The following is an 18,782-nucleotide window of genomic DNA, read 5'->3' as shown; positions in this document are numbered from 1 at the left end:
TGTGTATGGATGACCAGTTAGCGGCCTGACAAATTTTGTCTGCCGGGACCTTGTTAAAGGCAGCCCAGGATACTGCAAGTCCCCTTGTTGAGTGTGCAGTTATCTGCTGGGGTGGAGTGAGACCACCAGCTGTGTATGCACTTTGGATAACCCTAACTAACCACTGGGCGATAGTCCTTGTTGTAGCAGGTTGTCCTGCTCTGTATCCTGCAGGAATAATGAACAGTCTTTTAGTTTTGCGCAGTTCCGCAGTCTTTTCCAAGTAAGTTCTTAAGGTGTTACCCACATCCAAAGGATGTGGAACAGAACTGTTTTCTTCTTGTAATGTTGGTAAAGTCTGTTATAATTTAAGTAGGCCTCAGTTATTTGGACTGAGTTAGTCAAAAAGGCTTGGGGAGCAGACCTGCCCGTTAAGGGGATTTTTTCTTAGAGAGAAAATCTTCAGTTCTGTCAGAACTAGAACATACCAAGAAGCTGTTCTATGGACAAGGCCACAGGTCTCCCTGACCTGTGCATGTACCCCACTAGAACAATAAACATCAGCCAAATTTATTAAACACCACATTCTTGTATATATGTCAAAAGCCGCATTGAATATTAATCGAGTAGGTGTGTATGATGACACCACGAGTGGGTCCACCAATAGTCTGATCTAGGGGATGGCGAAGATGATGTCATATTTAACTCTTTTCTAGTCTGTATTAAAGCCCGAGTGAGCGATGGGAGCTCACTCTGCTTCTTACTTTCACACTATCAATGCTCAATGCTGACTGGAACCTCTAAGTATCTTTCATTCTATATGTAATCTGATATAATGTATGCTGTACATAGGTAGTCTAGTGTAACGTAGGTTAGAAAGAAGGTACCTGATTGACTTCAGCAGGAAGTTTAATCAAGAAGCTTGTAACGCAACATGAAGATTGGCGTGGCTAGGATATGATGAACTGTATCTATCTGTATTCCTGTTTCCTGAATAAATAACGTGCATATTGAAGAAGCCTGAGAAAGTCTATCTCCTGCTTGCTGTGTTGAGAGTCAAGTTATCTCACAGTCCGTGAGACGCAACTATAAGAAGTTGCTGGTGCTGGAAAAAGGTGATTAGAACAGTTTATAACAAAGTCCATTCCTGATTGAAATGGTATACAGTAGAGACTTTTGGGATGAAATGTTGAATTGGACGGAGTACCACTCTATCTGGATAGAACGTCAGTGCTGGCTCTTCAAACCCCAGAGCTTGTAGCTCTCAGACCCTCCTTGCTGAGGACATTGCCACCAGGAATACAGCCTTATATGTTAGTTGAAGGAGTGTACAGTGGTCTACTGGAGTATACGGCGGTCTGGACAACATGTCCAGGACCAGTGGTAAGTCCCACTGTGGGAAGATTGCTTTGACTGGAGGTTTTTTCTTCATAACACCTCTTAGGAACTGAATCACAAGGGGATGCAAGGCCCACCTCTGGTCCGTTAGGGCTGATAAGGCTGATACTTGTGTTTTCAGGGTGTGATAGCTTAAATCTTTATCTAAGCCAGCTTGCAGGAACTGAAGGACCTGAGTAACTAGCGGCTTCAGTGGATTAAAATTCTCAGCAGTTGAGAATTCTTCAAATTTTGTCCATACCCTCTGGTATGAGGCATTGGTGGACGGTTTCCTCGCCTTAAGAATTGTGTCTATTACCTCTGGTGTACACCCCAGGGACTCTAATTTCTTCTTTTCAATTTCCATGCCGCTAGGTTTAGTTTGGCCGGGTTGGGATGGCTGATTGGTCCTTGTGTCAATAAATTCGGAAGTAGTGGCAGATATAATGGTGGCTGAACTTTCAGATCCCACAGCAGTGGAAACCACGGTCTCCTGGGCCAGAATGGAATCACGGCGATCAGAGTCACATTTTCCTGACACAATCTAATTAATAAACGCTGAATCAGCGGAACTTGGGGAAAGACATAGGCTATGTCGGACTCCCATGGTGCTGTCAGCGCATCCGTTGCAAGGGCAGTCGAGGACCGATGTCTCGAGATGTATCGGGTGCACTTGCTGTTGACTCGGGTTGCCATCAAGTCTAGCTGTGGACTCCCTAGTTGGCTGCAGATCGAGTGAAAGACCTCCGTGTTTAGTGACCACTCGTTGTTGTCCAGATATGTTCGGCTTAGGAAGTTTGCCGACGTATTGTCCTTGCCTGGAATGTACACTGCCGAGAGACGGTTGAGGGATCTCTCTGCCAAGTGAACGATTGGAGCCACCTCTTTCAGCAACCTCTTCGACCTGGAACCCTCTTGTTTTTTTACATAGGCCACCGCTGTACGATTGTCCATCTGCAGCAAAACATCTTTCCCTAGTAGTTGGTCGTGGAAGAAAGATAGTGCCAGGAAAGCCGCCTTGATCTCCAGGATGTTGGCTGGAACCTTGCGACAGTGGAATTCCCACAACCCCTGTACTGGTTGTGCCAGAAGACATGCTCCCCAACCCTTCTGGCTGGCATCGGTGGTAAGTATAATCGGGAGCGATTGTTGAATTTGCCGAGGTGTAGCTAGGTTCTCTTGTCTTGTCCACCAGAATAGGCTGTCTTTCATGTGCCGGGTTATTAAGATAGATTGATTCATCTGTTTGCTGCGCCATTGGGACAGGAATCCCACCTGCCAGGGCCTGGAGTGCCACTGTGCCCACTTGACCATGGGGATAGTGGAAGTCATTGTTCCCAATAAGCTTAGACATTGTCTCGCTGTAATTATTGAGGGAACAAATGATGTTTCGTGCTAAGTTGATGATCTTTAACTGTTTCTCCACTGGTAGACTGACCGTGTTGGTCTCGGTTTGGAGACGTGTCTCTAGAAATTAAATGTCCTTTGTGGGTTCCAATTTGCTCTTGTTGATATTTATCTTCCATCCAAATTCCTGCAGCTGTTCGATCAGGAATTGTCTGTGTTGCAGAATTTGTTGTCTGTCTTGGTGTAGAAGCAAAAAGTCATCCAGGTAATGATCGAGCCTGAGACCCCTGAGTCTCAGAAACTCTACCAATGCCAATAATATCTTTGAAAAGGTCCTGGGAGCGGTGCAAATTCCGAATGGTAGGGAACGGAATTGAAAGTGTCTGTCTCCCACCGCAAACCTGAGGTAACGTTGGTATTCCGGATGTATTGCTATGTGTAAATATGCATCTTCGAGATCTATTGACAGAGCCCAGTCTCCTACTCTCACTATGTTGAGAATAGTTTGAAGAGTCTCCATCTTGAAACGCTCTAGATGAATGAATGAGTTCAGTCTCCTTAAGTCCATCACTGGCCTCAAATCTCCTGATTTGTTCTGCACGAAGAAGAGAGGGGAGTACACTCCTTGACCTCTCTCCATCGCAAGTACCTCTATAACTGCCTTCTTTAAGAGGAGTTCCTGTACATATCGAGAAAGTATCTCCCTCTTCTCTTGATTCCTTGGGATGTTCGTTGTTCTGAAAATGTTTGGAGGCCGGTTCGTGAACTTCCACCGATGACCTTGGATGATAGTGTTCGTGATCCAGAGTTCGTTGATTAATCTCGTCCAGACATCCCCGAACATCTGAAGTCGTCCTCCCACCGGGAACGTCTGAACGGGCTGGACATCAAAAAGACTTCTGCTACGAAGATGGTTGAGACGTCTTTTTCTGTCTATTAGTCTTGAGCAGAGATGCCTGGGACCCTTGCCAGTTCTTTTTGTAGTCTCTAAAAGGACGAGTGGTTGTTCTAGGCCTATATCTTCCTTGATATGTATTCCTCTGATAAGGGGCCTTCCTCATGCTACGATCTTGCGGAATGATACCAGATCTGCTGTATCCATCTCCTCACCAAACAGGCTTTTCCCATCATAGTTTATCTTACACCAGTCCTGCTTTGATGCCGGATTCGCAGACCAGTTCTTCAGCCGTAACACCCTTTTGGCTACTACAGCATGTAGCATCGCTCTGGCCGAGCATCTCAGGATATCTACTGCGGCCTCTCCCATGAAGTCTGCTGTCATCTTTACATCATCAAGGGCTGCAATAATCATCTGCTTATCTGCGTCTGATCGCAAGGCGTCCTCAATGTTGTCCACCCAAGCTCTTAACGCTTCTGCCACTGAGGTAAGAGCGATAGCAGGTTTACAAGCTCCTCCTGATGAGATATAGGACTTCTTAAACTCTGAGTCTATCTTCCTATCCGAAGGATCTTTGAAGGATGCAGCGTCATCTCTTGGTAGCGTTATGTGCTTAGCAAGTCCTACTACCGAGGCATCCACCTTGGGAGGCTCATCCAGCGATATAAGTTTACTCTCTTCCATAGGGTAAAGTTTAGCCAGTCGGTTAGCTAGCACCGTCTTTTTGTCAGTTTTCTTCCACTCTTCCAAGATGACCTGGTGGATTGCCGTAATCAAAGGAAAGGGCTTAGATGATTTCTTCAAGTGTGAATAATACTCTTTCTGGTGGGTAGATGTAGATTCCTGTGTCTCCTCCTCCTGCCATTCTATCGCTTCTTTTACTGCTGCTATGAATGGTTGAACTAAGCTGAAACTGAAGCCCACTTCAGGTTGGTCAGCGTCCGTCTCCTGAGGTTGTTCAAGTCCCTGCTCCAGAGGCGATACCTCAGTTTGTGGAGGACGAGGAGGGGCTAAATAGGAAATGTACTGGTCCATTGACTCCTGAACGGCCTGCTTAATCATCAATGCTACATCCTTTGGCTGATCTGTTTCCCTTGACATGGCGTCAAAGCATGATTGGCAGACTCGCTTGTCAGGTATGACCCTACCACCACATGCCCAGCATCGCTTCTCGGAGGGTCTGTGATAGTAACGATCCCTGCAGGAAGATCTGCTATATCGCCTTCTCCTGTGTGATGACCTTCTACGTGACCGGGATCTACTCCTTGAGCGTGAGCGATTCCTACTCGACTTTCTCCGAGACTTTGATCTTGACCTTGATCGTAGGGGTTCCGGTTTATTAACCGGTAATACCCATGATGGACCCGGTTGTTGTTGCAGTAGATGTTCTGACAGGCTGAAAATAAGGAAGACCCAGTCAGCCAAGCACTCTTTTCCTATTGAAGGAAAAATACTTACCTATAAAAAGCATAGTTTCCTACCTAATAACCTGTAACTGGTCAATTTCATCCCGCAGTTCCTGTTCCATGTCTTTACAGCACCTGCTGTAAAAGAAAAAACAAAGTGAGAAGGTAATGGGGCAAAGGAAAAGGGTCCCTAAGTCCCAGCCCATAGTATGGCTTACTGAGTGCTGTCCCCTTTAAGCCTGTCACCACCGTTGTGCAGAGTGCAGCGAAAAGGACCTCTCTCCGCAGCGTACCTCCTCAGACTGAGGGAATCCCCATAGACGTACGGCAGCTGCCGTTTAAATAACCCTCCTCCGCTCTGCCAGCCAATGGGGAGCGAGGGTAGGTTTAGCGCCAGGCGGCCAATAAGCCGCCGCCGCAATAGAGGAAGAGAGAGGAAGGAGGAAGCGCCGACCGGAAGCTATATAGCGGTGGAGCGCACGCCGGAACGCACGCCCATAAGCCCAGCCGACATGAGGAACAGGCTGCCCGCAGCTTCAGCCGCGCATAGGGGATAGCACCCAGCTAAAGGAGGCTTTACCTCACCGCTGACATTTTCCATGGCCAGAAATGGATCTCCCTCTGTCCAAGACACATTTAGAATCTTTGCAGGGGACATCATACAGGAGAGGCTGAACCTGTATGGTAGGTAGAAAACTTGCTTATCTTTACTTGAATTTTAATTTTCTGTTCAGCTTGCTAGGTATGGTCCTGGAGTCGGTGATGCCGAGGACAAAAAAAGGGGGGGGGGGGGGGGGGAGAGAGTCACTGGGAGAAATTTATAGGTAGGGTCCTAAAGGGGTCAAGTGGGTGGGACTTTACCCAACCGTGCTGCCATGGAAACATATGGAAATATATTTACATAGAAAGAAGGACAAAGTCCTGAAAGAGGGACAAATGGTAAGGAAAGAGGGACAGGGCTCCCAAAGAGGGACTGTCCCTCCAAAAGAGGGACAGTTGGGAGCTATGGGTAAAGAGAACCTGAGGTGGGTTTTAAGAATGCCATTAGGACACAGAGGCCGGCGGTTCTGCATACAATGACCAGCCTCTGTTACTTTACTGTGCCTCCCCTCTCCGCGCCTGCATCCCTCCCACCACGCTGATTGGAGGGAAGGGACGCAGGCGGGGAGTGGCGGGAGACAGACACTCAGAGGTAAACAGCCTGCTAGCGACAAGCTGCATGTCGCTAACACAGTGTTTGATTTATGGGGGACAGCAGAGCGCGGGGTGGGGCACAGTATAGTAACAGAGGCTGGTCAGTGCATGCAGAACCAGCCTCTGTGTCCTAATGGCATTCTTAAGGGGCCCATATACTCGGCCGATTTCTGGCCGATCTATTGGTCGATTGCAAATCGATTGACCAATCGACCGATTTCAATCGATCTGGCAGGCTGGAAAATCTAGGTGGATCTGTTGAGATTGCTTATCATTTTGCATTGGCCCTAATGGAAATCTGATGGCAAAAAAATGCCATCAGATCGATTTTCAATGTATTTCAAACTGAAATATATTGGAAATCTGTTTCTAGTAAAAAATGTTCCTAAACATATCAGATAGATCAGAAATCTATCTGATGATCTATCTGCTGCTAATCTAACGAGTATATGGCCACCTTTAAAGGAATACTTAAGTCTAAAAAAATTATGAGATTTACTCACCCGGGGCATCCCTCAGCCCCCTGAAGCTGGATGGTGCCCTCGCTGCCCCGCTCCGATCATCCTGTCCCCGCCGGCGGCTACTTCCGGGTTCAGCGACAGCCGCCGACAGGCCGGGAACGCGAGTGATTTTCCGCGTTCCCAGCCGCTATATCACCCTCTGTGCTGCTATAGCGTAAATGTTATACGCTATAGCAGCATAGAGGGTGGTATAGCGGCTGGGAACGCGGAAAATCACTCGCGTTCCCAGCCTGTCGGCGGCTGTCGCCGAACCCGGACGTAGCCGCCGGCGGGGACAGGACGATCGGAGCGGGGCTGCAAGGGCACCATCCAGCTTCAGGGGGCTGAGGGATGCCCCGGGTGAGTAAATCTCATTTTTTTTTTAGACTTAAGTATTCCTTTAAAACCCACCTCGGGTTCTCTTTAAGGGCTTGTTTCCACTGTAGCGTTGCGGATTCGCACGCGTATTTAATTAGCATCTGCATGCGGATTCGCTGCGTTTTGCGAATTCGCATGCGTATTTTCATGCGAATTCGCATGCGAATCCGCATGCGATGGGCCAATGCGAATTTAACCCTCTCAATGCCAGAAAAAATTGAAAAGGAAGTTGTCATGACAGGAAGAGGTTTTCCCATATACATTCCTATAAAAGGTGTTGCCACGTGGGTTTGGTGAGGGAGATAGAGTTGGTTGTGTTTTGTGGAGTTTTGAGGATGAGTGAAATGGAGGAGATAGTGCTTTTGTCGATGATGAACAATTTGCAGTTCTTCATGGAGAGGCTGCGGCGGAGGAGGAGGGTTCCACCTCGTCGGAGACACCGTTATTGGGTGCATCCTCTGGTGGTGGAGAGGCCTCAAAAAGGCCAGTTTGCACTCCTTTATGAGGAGCTTCGTAGCCACCCTGTGAAGTTTTTCAATTACACACGGATGAGTACTAACACGTAAGTATTTACTGTATCTTTGGTTTCAGGTGTATTCGAAAGTGAGATATGTATAGTAAAGGGTTGTGTTATTTTTCCCTCAGTTTCGATTACCTGCTGCAGACTTTGGGACCCCATTTACGTAGGGAGAATACCTGGTACCGTGATGCGGTTATTACAGAGGAGAGACTTTTGGTGACGCTAAGGTAAGAAGGCACCCTTTTAAATGTCTGTCATGTGTACATTGTTAAATGCTCATCATTAACATCCGCTAGGTGGACCATGCACGTAGCAAAAGCAACTCTGTCTTGAATTAAATCATCAAATCCAAAGTGAAGGCTGAGTGACTTTGGCACCGTGCATGGCCCACCCAGCAGTTCACAAGGACTATTGACTGTTGTTCAGCACTGTCATAAACGGCTAAGGTGCTATATTATCTGATAACTTCATATTTGTGTTGTCCTTTTGAACTGAGGAGAAAGGAACACTGGCCAAACCATACGGATGTCAGTGGAGGCAATGTAGACGTGTGTATGCATTTTCAGCTTCCTGTTGCTATGTTTCCTTTTTTGAGCATCCATTACAAAAGTGCACAATGCCACTTAGTGTCATTAGTGTGTTTGCTGCAGTATACTGGCGGGTTTCATCTTCTTCTGGTTCATGTGGACCATACATATATTATTTGTCTTAAAACGGTTAACAAAGTACGCAGACACCAGTTATGCATGAAATCTTTTACTAGCATGTGTTTATAACGTTTATAATGTGTTTAAGTGCTATCTTGTGTTGTAATCACACAAACTTTGCAACACTACCAAGTAGTCCAACATGGTATAAAGAGCGAGCTTTTCTTGACATTTGCATGTTTTTCAAGACATAAGGCCATACATAAAGGTGAACAAATGAAGGGGCAACTTTTAGCAGCCACGTAAGGAGGAAATCCTGCTGTTGCTAACTGCACGTCATCGATCGACTTACCCTCCGCAACCCCCTTTGTTTGTGATCCCCCGGATGTAGAGTCTGTGGTTGTTTATGACGGCTGAGTCATGTGAGTGTCTCAGGAGCCCCTTTCATTGCATCCTGACCCAGTGTTGTGAGTTAAGGCAATGTGAATGGCTAATACACATGGTAGGGAGAAAATGAAATAGGCTGCAGAGTCGCTCTCATGACTGTGGCGTAATACACACAGACAGAGCCTGTGAGATGTGGTGTTGAATGATCCACTCTCATCAACAACAGAGGCCGCACATCTCAATCAGTACCTTCACAACCAGAAGGTGGCTGCGGCTCATCTTTTCCAGACTGCACCGTATGTAAAAATCGTCCACCACTTGTCAGCATCCCAGCGTACAATATACTTTATGTGTCACTCCGGTGACAAGGAATTTAAAATACAGGAGTGACACAGGAAGTATAGTGTAGGGTGGGATACGGACAAGTGGTGCATGATGCTAGTATGCAGTGCAGCGCAGACAACATGAGGCGGACCCACCTTCCACTAATCTATAGGGGGGGGGGGGAACATCCGCCAGGAGCAGCAGCTGTACTGTTACAATGTTTTAACATGCTGAAATATTATACTTTTTTCACAGTAAAGGCAGTCATACAAAACCTATCTGATTTCATTTCCTCAGACACTGTATGGCTTTATACACTTTTTTGAACTTTACATAAATCTTGCAGACCAGTCACTGTGGTCCTGGAATACTTTCCCTTGCTAATGATCACAGCAGTACTCATTTGTCTCCTAAATTTGTTAGTATGGCTTATGTAGGTTGCTCTGTAGTGCACTGAACAGAGTGTGCATCATCAAAATAACTAAACAAATTGAGAACATAACTACACCAAACATGTTACATGTTTGATTTACTCCGTAGCATCATAATCAAACATTAATCTCGTCATGGACATTTCGGTTGCTTGTGAAGCTGAGGGTGCTGATGGCCCCTCTAAGGTATGATAGGAACGTGTTTCAGGAAGTGGAGTTGGGTTCCTATTATATGTTTCGGAAAAATCTGCTCCCGGCCGAGACATTGATGATGTTTCTCTGTGTGTCCGGGGCATTGAATGCATATGTGAGTGAGGCATGCTACTGTAGGTTTGCCCTTGCTGTATCCACGAGTGTTGTGACTCTGACCTATGAACTGGCATTGAGTGATCAGAGGCCCAACACTCTTGGTAGGTACCCACATTATGACCACGCGAACCACTACGGTCTAGGTTTGACCCCTGCTTATTACCATGGTTGCCATCACGGTCTTGCCGTGTTTTTTCGAGGTATTTTCGTGCCACTTGAATGAATTCAACATGTACAGGGTGGAATGTACTGTAGTATGACTTTACAGTGGCCCGTGGCAAGTACGAGGGTAGCACGTGGCTTTGAAATTATGGCCCATTAGGCATTTTGCAATGTAGCAAACAATCGACACAAAGCATATCACAAGTGCACATATCAGCACTCACCTTCCAACTTTCTCTTTGAAGATGACAACTCATCCCAATCCGGAGTGAATTCCTCTGCTATATGTTGCCAGGTCCTCCTAATCAGTGCTTTGTCCTTATAGCCTGGAAGGGTTTTATCATAAATAAATGGATTTTCCTGGACCAAGGCTACCAGGCTCTCTATTGTATATTCCATGGCTGCAAGACGTTTTGGAATAAACTTACAGGAAACAGGAAAACAGGCCTTTGTAGTTTTGTGGTTTTTTTTGTGTAGTTCAAGAAAAAAAAAACTTTATTGTACGTGTTTCCGCATGCGATTTCGCATTAAATTAAGCATGCGAATCCGCATGCGAATTCCCTATTAAATACATTATGTGCGATTCGCATGCGATTCGCATGCATTCCACTCGCAGGCGAAATCGTTGGCTCTTTTGTGCGTTTTTTCACCGCTCATAAAAACGCACCACGCAAACGCTACAGTGGAAACAGGTCCATTCACTTGCATTACGTGTGCGAATCCGCATGCGTTGGACGCATGCGGATTCGCGATAGTGGAAACGAGCCCTTAATGAGGGAGGACAGTGATCGCGTTGTCTTTGTTCACACTTCAGATTTTTTTAAAACTAGTGTTCGTGCAGCAGACCCTGATATCGGTTACCAATTTGTGCTTTTTTTCGCAAACAGCTTCGAACACCAATGAATTCCTATGTGCCCGTTTCCATTAGACTAGACAAGACACAGAACATTTATATTGCGTTTTTCTCCTAGCGGACATTTTAACTTCGGTAAGTCGCTGTTTACTGCATCTGCGCGGCCCTGGGAGCGTCCTGCATGGGCGCAGTAGAGATTTTCTCGTACTGCACCTGCCCAGGATACTCCTAGCCAGCCACGGGATTGTGTACGAGGATTCATGCAGCAACGGCCTCAGAGGCACAGTGAACGTCAACTAACAAGTCGGCATTGACGAAAGAGACACAACGGGTTAACGGAGGATCGTTTGGAAACTGCACGGGCCCAGGACGGCTGCAGGGGGCTGGCAGAAGCCCCAGGTAAATGAAACACTTTTTTTTAAATTTCATCTTCAGGTCCACTTTAGGCCAGAAACCCTCTAGGAGCGGATTTTCTGAGCGCTTTGCGATTTGAAAATTCATGCTAATGCAATGCTATGGGTGTGATCCCACTAGAGTGATGTGATTTTATAAAAATCCCCCATAGCATTGCATTAGCAAGAGCTTTTTCAAGACGCTAGCGATTAGAAATCGCTCCTAGTGGGTTTCTGGCTTTAAGGATTGTACCTGGGATAGGAAAGAAAAAAAACATATACATACCGGGGGCTTCCTCTAGCCCCCTTCAGGCCAATTGCTCCCTTGTGGACCTCAGGCACCATCTGGATCCTCCACTAGGCGGCCGGTAAATCCACCAGTCGGCATCAGTCAGTGCATGTGCAGCCCACACATGGGGCGGCCTAGTACGATTGCTGAGATGTACAGGGCCATCCAGCCAGAAGATTTTGGGCTTAATTCACAAAGTGGTGCTAACTGTTAGCACGCCTGTGAAAACCCCCTTAGCACGTCTAAACGAGCTTTTCGCGCGTAAAACTTTACACGCGCACTGCACAGAGCGCAGTGCGCTGCGCGCGAAGTGCCCATTAAAGCCTATGGGACTTAACAAGCGCATAGGACTTTGCGCGTGCAAAACATTGCGCCCAAAACTTTGTGCGCGATCTGATTGAGAAATCCGGTGCTAACCTACTTAGCACCCTGGTTAGCGCGCCTAAAGACTTTTGGGGCTTGATTCACAAAGCGGTGCTAACCTACTTAGCACGTCTAAAGTCTTTAGACGTGCTAACCAGGGTGCTAAGTAGGTTAGCACCGAATTTCTGAATCAGATAATTCGGTGCTAACCTACTTAGCACCCTGGTTAGCACGTCTAAAGACTTTAGACGTGCTAAGTAGGTTAGCACCGCTTTGTGAATCAAGCCCTAGATGTGCTAAGTAGGTTAGCACCGCTTTGTGAATCAAGCCCTTTGTAGGTAATCTTTCATGCTACATGGAAATAGTAAAATTGGCCAATCAAATTTGGATGTGTGTACTGGGCTTTATTCTAATGCTGGGCATACACTGTTAGTTTTTGCGCCGGTATCGAGCCAGCGGATCGATGCCAGCGCGTCACCGCTCGTCCGCGCGGATCGTTTCCCGCTTGTCCCCGCAGGCGCTGCTAATCAGCCGGTCGTTTCTTCCCATTGTTCTCCCCGCCGGAATCGAGCGCAGTATCGATCCGGCGGGGTATCGGACAGGTTGGATCTTATCAATCGAGCCATCAGCGGCTCGATTGATAAGAATTATCTACCGTGTATGCCCAGCATTAGTTTTAAATTAATTAAGTAAAGAAAATATCAGCATTTCAGATAAGTGCATGTGTTGGAGAACATGGCTCATGCAGAGTCCTCGATACACACTTGTGACCCTCCACTGATCAGGTTTACATAAAGTTTAAAAATAAAGTTCGAAGATATTTGTAAAAAGTTTTGAACCGGATGATGATATTCTAGCTCTACTGTACTGCCCTAGTGGGCGGGCGGATGCTGCCTCTAATGCTGGGAATACACAATGTTTTTCTTCCGGCAGATTTACTGGCCAATCAACTTTCCGATAATTTTTCTGATCGATTTCCATTCACTTATATGAGAAAATCGATCAGAAAAAACCATTGAAATCAGATCGGATCTGTCGGAAATCTACAATATCTGACAGAAAAACTCAGTGTATTCCCAGCTTTACACTAACCTTGGGGGATATAGATCCTGTGACTCCATATGGTGACTGAAAACTAGTTCTGCAGGTCATCCTATTTTGTACAGAATTGCCTTGTAAAGCTGACCACTAACCTTACAATCTTGATTGTACTGTATAACTTATCACTTATTTCCTTTTATCCTCCCTGGCGTTCTGGACGAGCTAGGCTCGTCCAGAGACGGCGGAGGTCACCGCTCAGGCCCCGCTGGGCCAATTTGAACATTTTTTTTAAAACACGCAATTTGCTTGCTGCGTGCCTTACCCGACCGCCGATCCGCCACGATACAGGGCCCCCCCCAGCCGAGACCCCGTGCGCTGCCTGGCCAATTAGTGCCAGGCAGCGCTGGGGGGTGAATCGGGTCTCCCTGTGACGTCACGACGAACGTCATGGCGACGGGGGAAGCCCTCAAAGAAATCCCGTTCAGAACGGGATTTCCGGATGGGCCATTGCGCCGGCGGAGATCGGAGGGTAGGGAGGGATGCCGCAGGGAGGGGGGAATCATGTAGCAGTGCTGTGAAAAACTATTTACCCCTTCCTGATTTCTTATTCTTTTGCATGTTTGTCTCACTTAAATGTTTCTGCTCATCAAAAAACGTTAACTATTAGTCAAAGATAACATAATTGAACACAAAATGCAGTTTTAAATGATGGTTTTTATTATTTAGTGAGAAATAAAAACTCAAAACCTACATGGCCCTGTGTGAAAAAGAAATTGCCCCCTGAACCTAATAACTGGTTGGGCCACCCTTAGCAGCAATAACTGCAATCAAGCGTTTGCGATAACTTGCAACGAGTCTTTTACAGCGCTCTGGAGGAATTTTGGCCCACTCATCTTTGCAGAATTGTTGTAATTCAGCTTTGAGGATTTTCTAGCATGAACCGCCTTTTTAATGTCATGCCACAACATCTCAATAGGATTCAGGTCAGGACTTTGACTAGGCCACTGCAAAGTCTTCATTTTGTTTTTTTTCAGCCATTCAGAGGTGAATTTGCTGGTGTGTTTTGGGTCATTATCCTGCTGCAGCACCCAAGATCGCTTCAGCTTGAGTTGCCGAACAGATGGCCGGACATTCTCCTTCAGGATTTTTTGGTAGACAGTAGAATTCATGGTTCCATCTATCACAGCAAGCTTTTCAGGTCCTAAAGCAGCAAAACAACCCCAGACCATCACACTACTACCACCATATTTTACAGTTGGTATGATGTTCTTTTGCTGAAATGCTGTGTTACTTCTATGCCAGATGTAACGGGACATGCACCTTCCAAGAAGTTCAACTTTTGTCTCGTCGGTCCACAAGGTATTTTCCCAAAAGTCTTGGCAATCATTGAGATGTTTTTCAGCAAAATTGAGACGAGCCTTAATGTTCTTTTTGCTTAAAAGTGGTTTGCGCCTTGGAAATCTGCCATGCAGGCCGTTTTTGCCCAGTTATGGTGGAGTCGTGAACACTGACCTTAATTGAGGCAAGTGAGGCCTGCAGTTCTTTAGATGTTGTCCTGGGGTCTTTTGTGGCCTCTCGGATGAGTTTTCTCTGCGCTCTTGGGGTAATTTTGGTCGGGCGGCCACTCCTGGGAAGGTTCATCACTGTGCCATGTTTTTGCCATTTGTAGATAATGGCTCTCACTGTGGTTCGCTGGAGTCCCAAAGCTTTAGAAATGGCTTTATAACCTTTACCAGACTGATAAATCTCAATTACTTTTGTTCTCATTTGTTTCTGAATTTCTTTGGATCTTGGCATGATGTCTCGCTTTTGAGGTGCTTTCGGTCTACTTCTCTGTGTCAGATAGCTCCTATTTAAGTGATTTCTTGATTGAAACAGGTGTGGCAGTAATCAGGCCTGGTGGTGACTACAGAAAGTGAACTCAGGTGTGATAAACCACAGTTAAGTTATTTCTTAAAGAGACTCCGTAACAAAAATTGCATCCTGTTTTTTATCATCCTACAAGTTCCAAAAGCTATTCTAATGTGTTCTGGCTTACTGCAGCACTTTGTACTATCACAGTCTCTGTAATAAATCAATGTATCTTTCCCTTGTCAGACTTGTCAGCCTGTGTCTGGAAGGCTGCCAAGTTCTTCAGTGTTGTGGTTCTGCTATGCACTCCCCCCTCAGGGGGGAAAGAAACACACAAATGATCTCTTGAGATTCAAAAGGAATGCTGTATACAGCCTGCTTGTGTATGGATGTATTTTCTATGTGTGGACATACTGTACATCAACCTACTTCCTGTTTTGGTGGCCATTTTGTTTGTTTATAAACAAACTTTTTAAAACTGTTTTTAACCACTTTTAATGCGGCGGGGAGCGGCGAAATTGTGACAGAGGGTAATAGGAGATGTCCCCTAACGCACTGGTATGTTTACTTTTGTGCGATTTTAACAATACAGATTCTCTTTAACAAGGGGGGCAATCACTTTTTCACACAGGGCCATGTAGATTTGGAGTTTTTTTCTCACTACATAATAAAAACCATCATTTAAAACTGCATTTTGTGTTTAATTATGTTATCTTTGACTAATAGTTAACGGTTTTTGATGAGCAGAAACATTTAAGTGTGACAAACATGCAAAAGAATAAGAAATCAGGAAGGGGGCAAATAGTTTTTCAGGTACTTATCCGTTAGCCGGGCGCATCCGGCAGGTGGCGCTAATTACTATTCCCCCTCCAGGCCGACATGGATAGTAGGGAAAGATGTAACTCTGGTGGAGTTTTGTCGCCACCTAGAGGATGCGCCCGGCTAACGGATAAGTACCGTTTTTCACAGCACTGTAGCTAGCACTAGGCTAGCTACATTTAAAAAAAAAAAAGTGCAAAAAACGTTGCGGCCGCGGGAATCAGAACGCCAGGCAGGTTAAACAATACCAATTGCCTGGCAGTCCTGCTGTTCTTTCTTGTGTTGGCAGTGACTGGATGATTAGCCACATGCTTGTTTCAGGTGTGCGATTCAGTCAAACTTCAGTCAGTGCATATGTTCTGCAATGCTTGTTCAGGGTCTATGCAAAACCTGAACTGAAAATTAAAAGTCAAAATAAGCATACAAAAGTCATACTTACCTTCCATGTAGTCTACTCCTCAGTGTCTTTCTCCTGTCCCGCATCCTGTTTGTTCACTGTGATCAAGGGAATTTTCCGTTCTCCATTTTGAAAATGGCCATTACCCATAACAGCTTTCTGGTCAGCACACAGTTAAACTGTAACATCGCCCACTTGAGCCATAGGGAAACATGGACATTACCTGGCACATCAGTTTTCCTCTCAGCTATAACTGACAGCAACTGATATTTTACTGACAGCAACTGATATATTTCAGATCTGACAAAATATTGTCAGAACAGGAAGGGATTGTTGTCAGAAGAAAATGGTGAGAGGAACTGCTGGCAAGGTAACTATGTAATGTTCATTTGAAGTTACCTCATGTGTTTATTTTAAATATTTTTACTCAGTATAGGTTCTCTTTAAAGTATTAGAGACAGAGCATCAGCAGGACAGCCAGGCACTGTGCGTTATTTAAAAGGTAATAAATATGTCAGCCTCCATATCCCTCTCACCTTTGGTTCCCTCTAATGCTGGGAATACACGGGTCGACCCGGCGGCTCGATTAGCTGCCGGATCGACCCCCGCCGCCATCCAGATCGATTCCCGCTCGTCCCCGCGGGCGCTTGCTTATCTTCCTCTCAATTCCCCTCTATTGTCCGCCCGCGGGGATCGAGCGGGGGAATTGGTCCGGCGGGTCATCGGACCTGTCGGAAATTATCGAGCCATCAGCGGCTCGATTGATAAGGGGAAACCGTATCGTGTATCCCCACCATAAGGGCCAACAGTTTTAGAATAATCTGAAGATGCTCTTTAGGTAAACTCTCATACTACATCTTACAAGTGGTAAGATTGTACGGGCGAGATTGTATGTTCAGTTTTGGGACAGGGTGAATGGGAAAATTTGCTTGTATGATTTTGTATGGTTTCCCTTTATTTTGCAAAAGGCAATATCCAGAGTGGATGCTGGCTGTGTAGATGCGTGGCACTCATGGTTAGTTTAGTGTTGTAGGTGACCTGTGTACATAGCAAGGTTTGTGATTCTAATACACAATTGAACAAAACTTAGCATACAAGGCTGTTACCCATAATTTTCAATCATAGAGGTTTCCATATAAGCGTAAGGCCCCATTTACACTTAATCAGTTGGTATGCGTTAGTATGCATTTTTTTCCCATAGCAGTGCATTGGAAAATCAAGAAGATTTCAGTTAAAATGCGTTAAGTGTGAACTGTGCCATAGGAAAACATGGGCATTACTTTGAAAATCAATTTTCTTTCAGCTATAACAGAGAGCAACTGATTAAGTGTAAAAGGGGCCTAAGGGTGCCCATACATAACTTCATATTGCAGCCTGAAAGACCTTCCCATTTAATAATTTTATAGAATCGGAAGAGAATTGGTGCCACAACACAGCTGCCCGATTTTTTTGATGGATTTTGAGCCAAAACTGGTCAAATTGATTGGTAACGGCAAAAAAATCTTGGTCGCAAGGGCTGCAGCAGTAATGATGTTCAATATCACGATGACTGACGGACCCCTCCCCTTAGATTGTTAGCCTTTGGCAGGGTCCTCCCTTCCCTAGTGTATTCTACATGATCATGTGCACCATCATTGTCCTACTTTCCTATGACTGCCTCCTACTTGTATTACTGGGCCTACCTAACCAGCCCAAAATCGCTTGATCATGTATTTTGTACTGTTTGACTTGTATAACTTTGTTCTAGGTTGTATAACCTTGATATGCCAGTCATCCTTTGTATCATTGTATGTATTTATTGTCAAGCGGTGCGTAATGTGTTGGCGCTTTATAAATGCAATAATAATAATAATAATAGTGTCCCCCCAGTGTATAATGGCCCTTTTTCACTAGGAAATGTGATTGCATGCTAAAATAGGCTGCAATGCGTTTGCGCTTCCTTCTATCTCCACTACTGTGCTGTGATTTGGCCACATTGTGATTTATCAGCTGTACGGCCTGATTGCATTTTCTGATGGGAAAGAAAACCCTGGCGGGAAAATAATCGAAATTGCGGTTAGTGGAGGAAAATCGCATAGCAATTGTGCCGCCATATTTTCCTGCATTCCTATACAAACTATAGTAGCGCAAATGCAAATAATACGCTTTAGGCCAGCGATTACGATTAGGAGAAAACTGAATCGCACTAGTGGAAAAACAGCACCATAATTTTCATGTTAACTGCGTTGCTGTGGCAATTATCAAAACGGACACTATTCTGATTTTTGGATTGCATCGTTCCAAATTGAAAAGGGCCCTAAGCCGTCTCCCCCGTGTCTGGCTCGCTTATCTGCCAGTGCAACTCTAAGCCTCTCGTTTCTGACGTCACTGCAAGTGCTGCAGTGGACACTGCCGCATGCTGTGATGTCACTACACATGCCCAGTCATGTGGTACAGGCGCTGAACACCGGAGGCGGCCAGGAGTGGGGGGTGGTGTTGGTAAAGATAGATGACACTCATACACTGTCAATCAAGCCTACGTTGTCCTCAGTGTACTGCGCAGGTACAGAAATACTGCACTTGAGCAGTACACTGCAGACAACGTGGAGTTGATTGACAGTGGCGCTCGCGCAGGTGCAATAGAGGTCGGCCTCTGCACCGGTGGGGACCCCAGGCCAGCAGCTGCGAGCGGAGATGCTGCGAGGAACATGTTGGCTGCAAGGGGCTGGAGAAAGCCCCTGGTAAGTACATCATGGGGCAGCATTATTTGGGTGACAATTCCTTTATAGGAACTTGGCTACATTTCATAATATTTGGGGTCAACTGATAACGCAGTCATTGGCAGTCAACTCATCTGACACAAGTGTTTTATAATATTGATGTGTGATCTATTACATGTATGGCATGAACAGTGGTTACAGAACTGACAGACTCGTGCC

The sequence above is a fragment of the Hyperolius riggenbachi genome, chromosome 9 (assembly GCF_040937935.1).
Source record: "Hyperolius riggenbachi isolate aHypRig1 chromosome 9, aHypRig1.pri, whole genome shotgun sequence".
In the NCBI taxonomy this organism is placed as follows: Eukaryota; Metazoa; Chordata; class Amphibia; order Anura; family Hyperoliidae; genus Hyperolius; species Hyperolius riggenbachi.
This window is presented reverse-complemented; position numbering follows the sequence as displayed.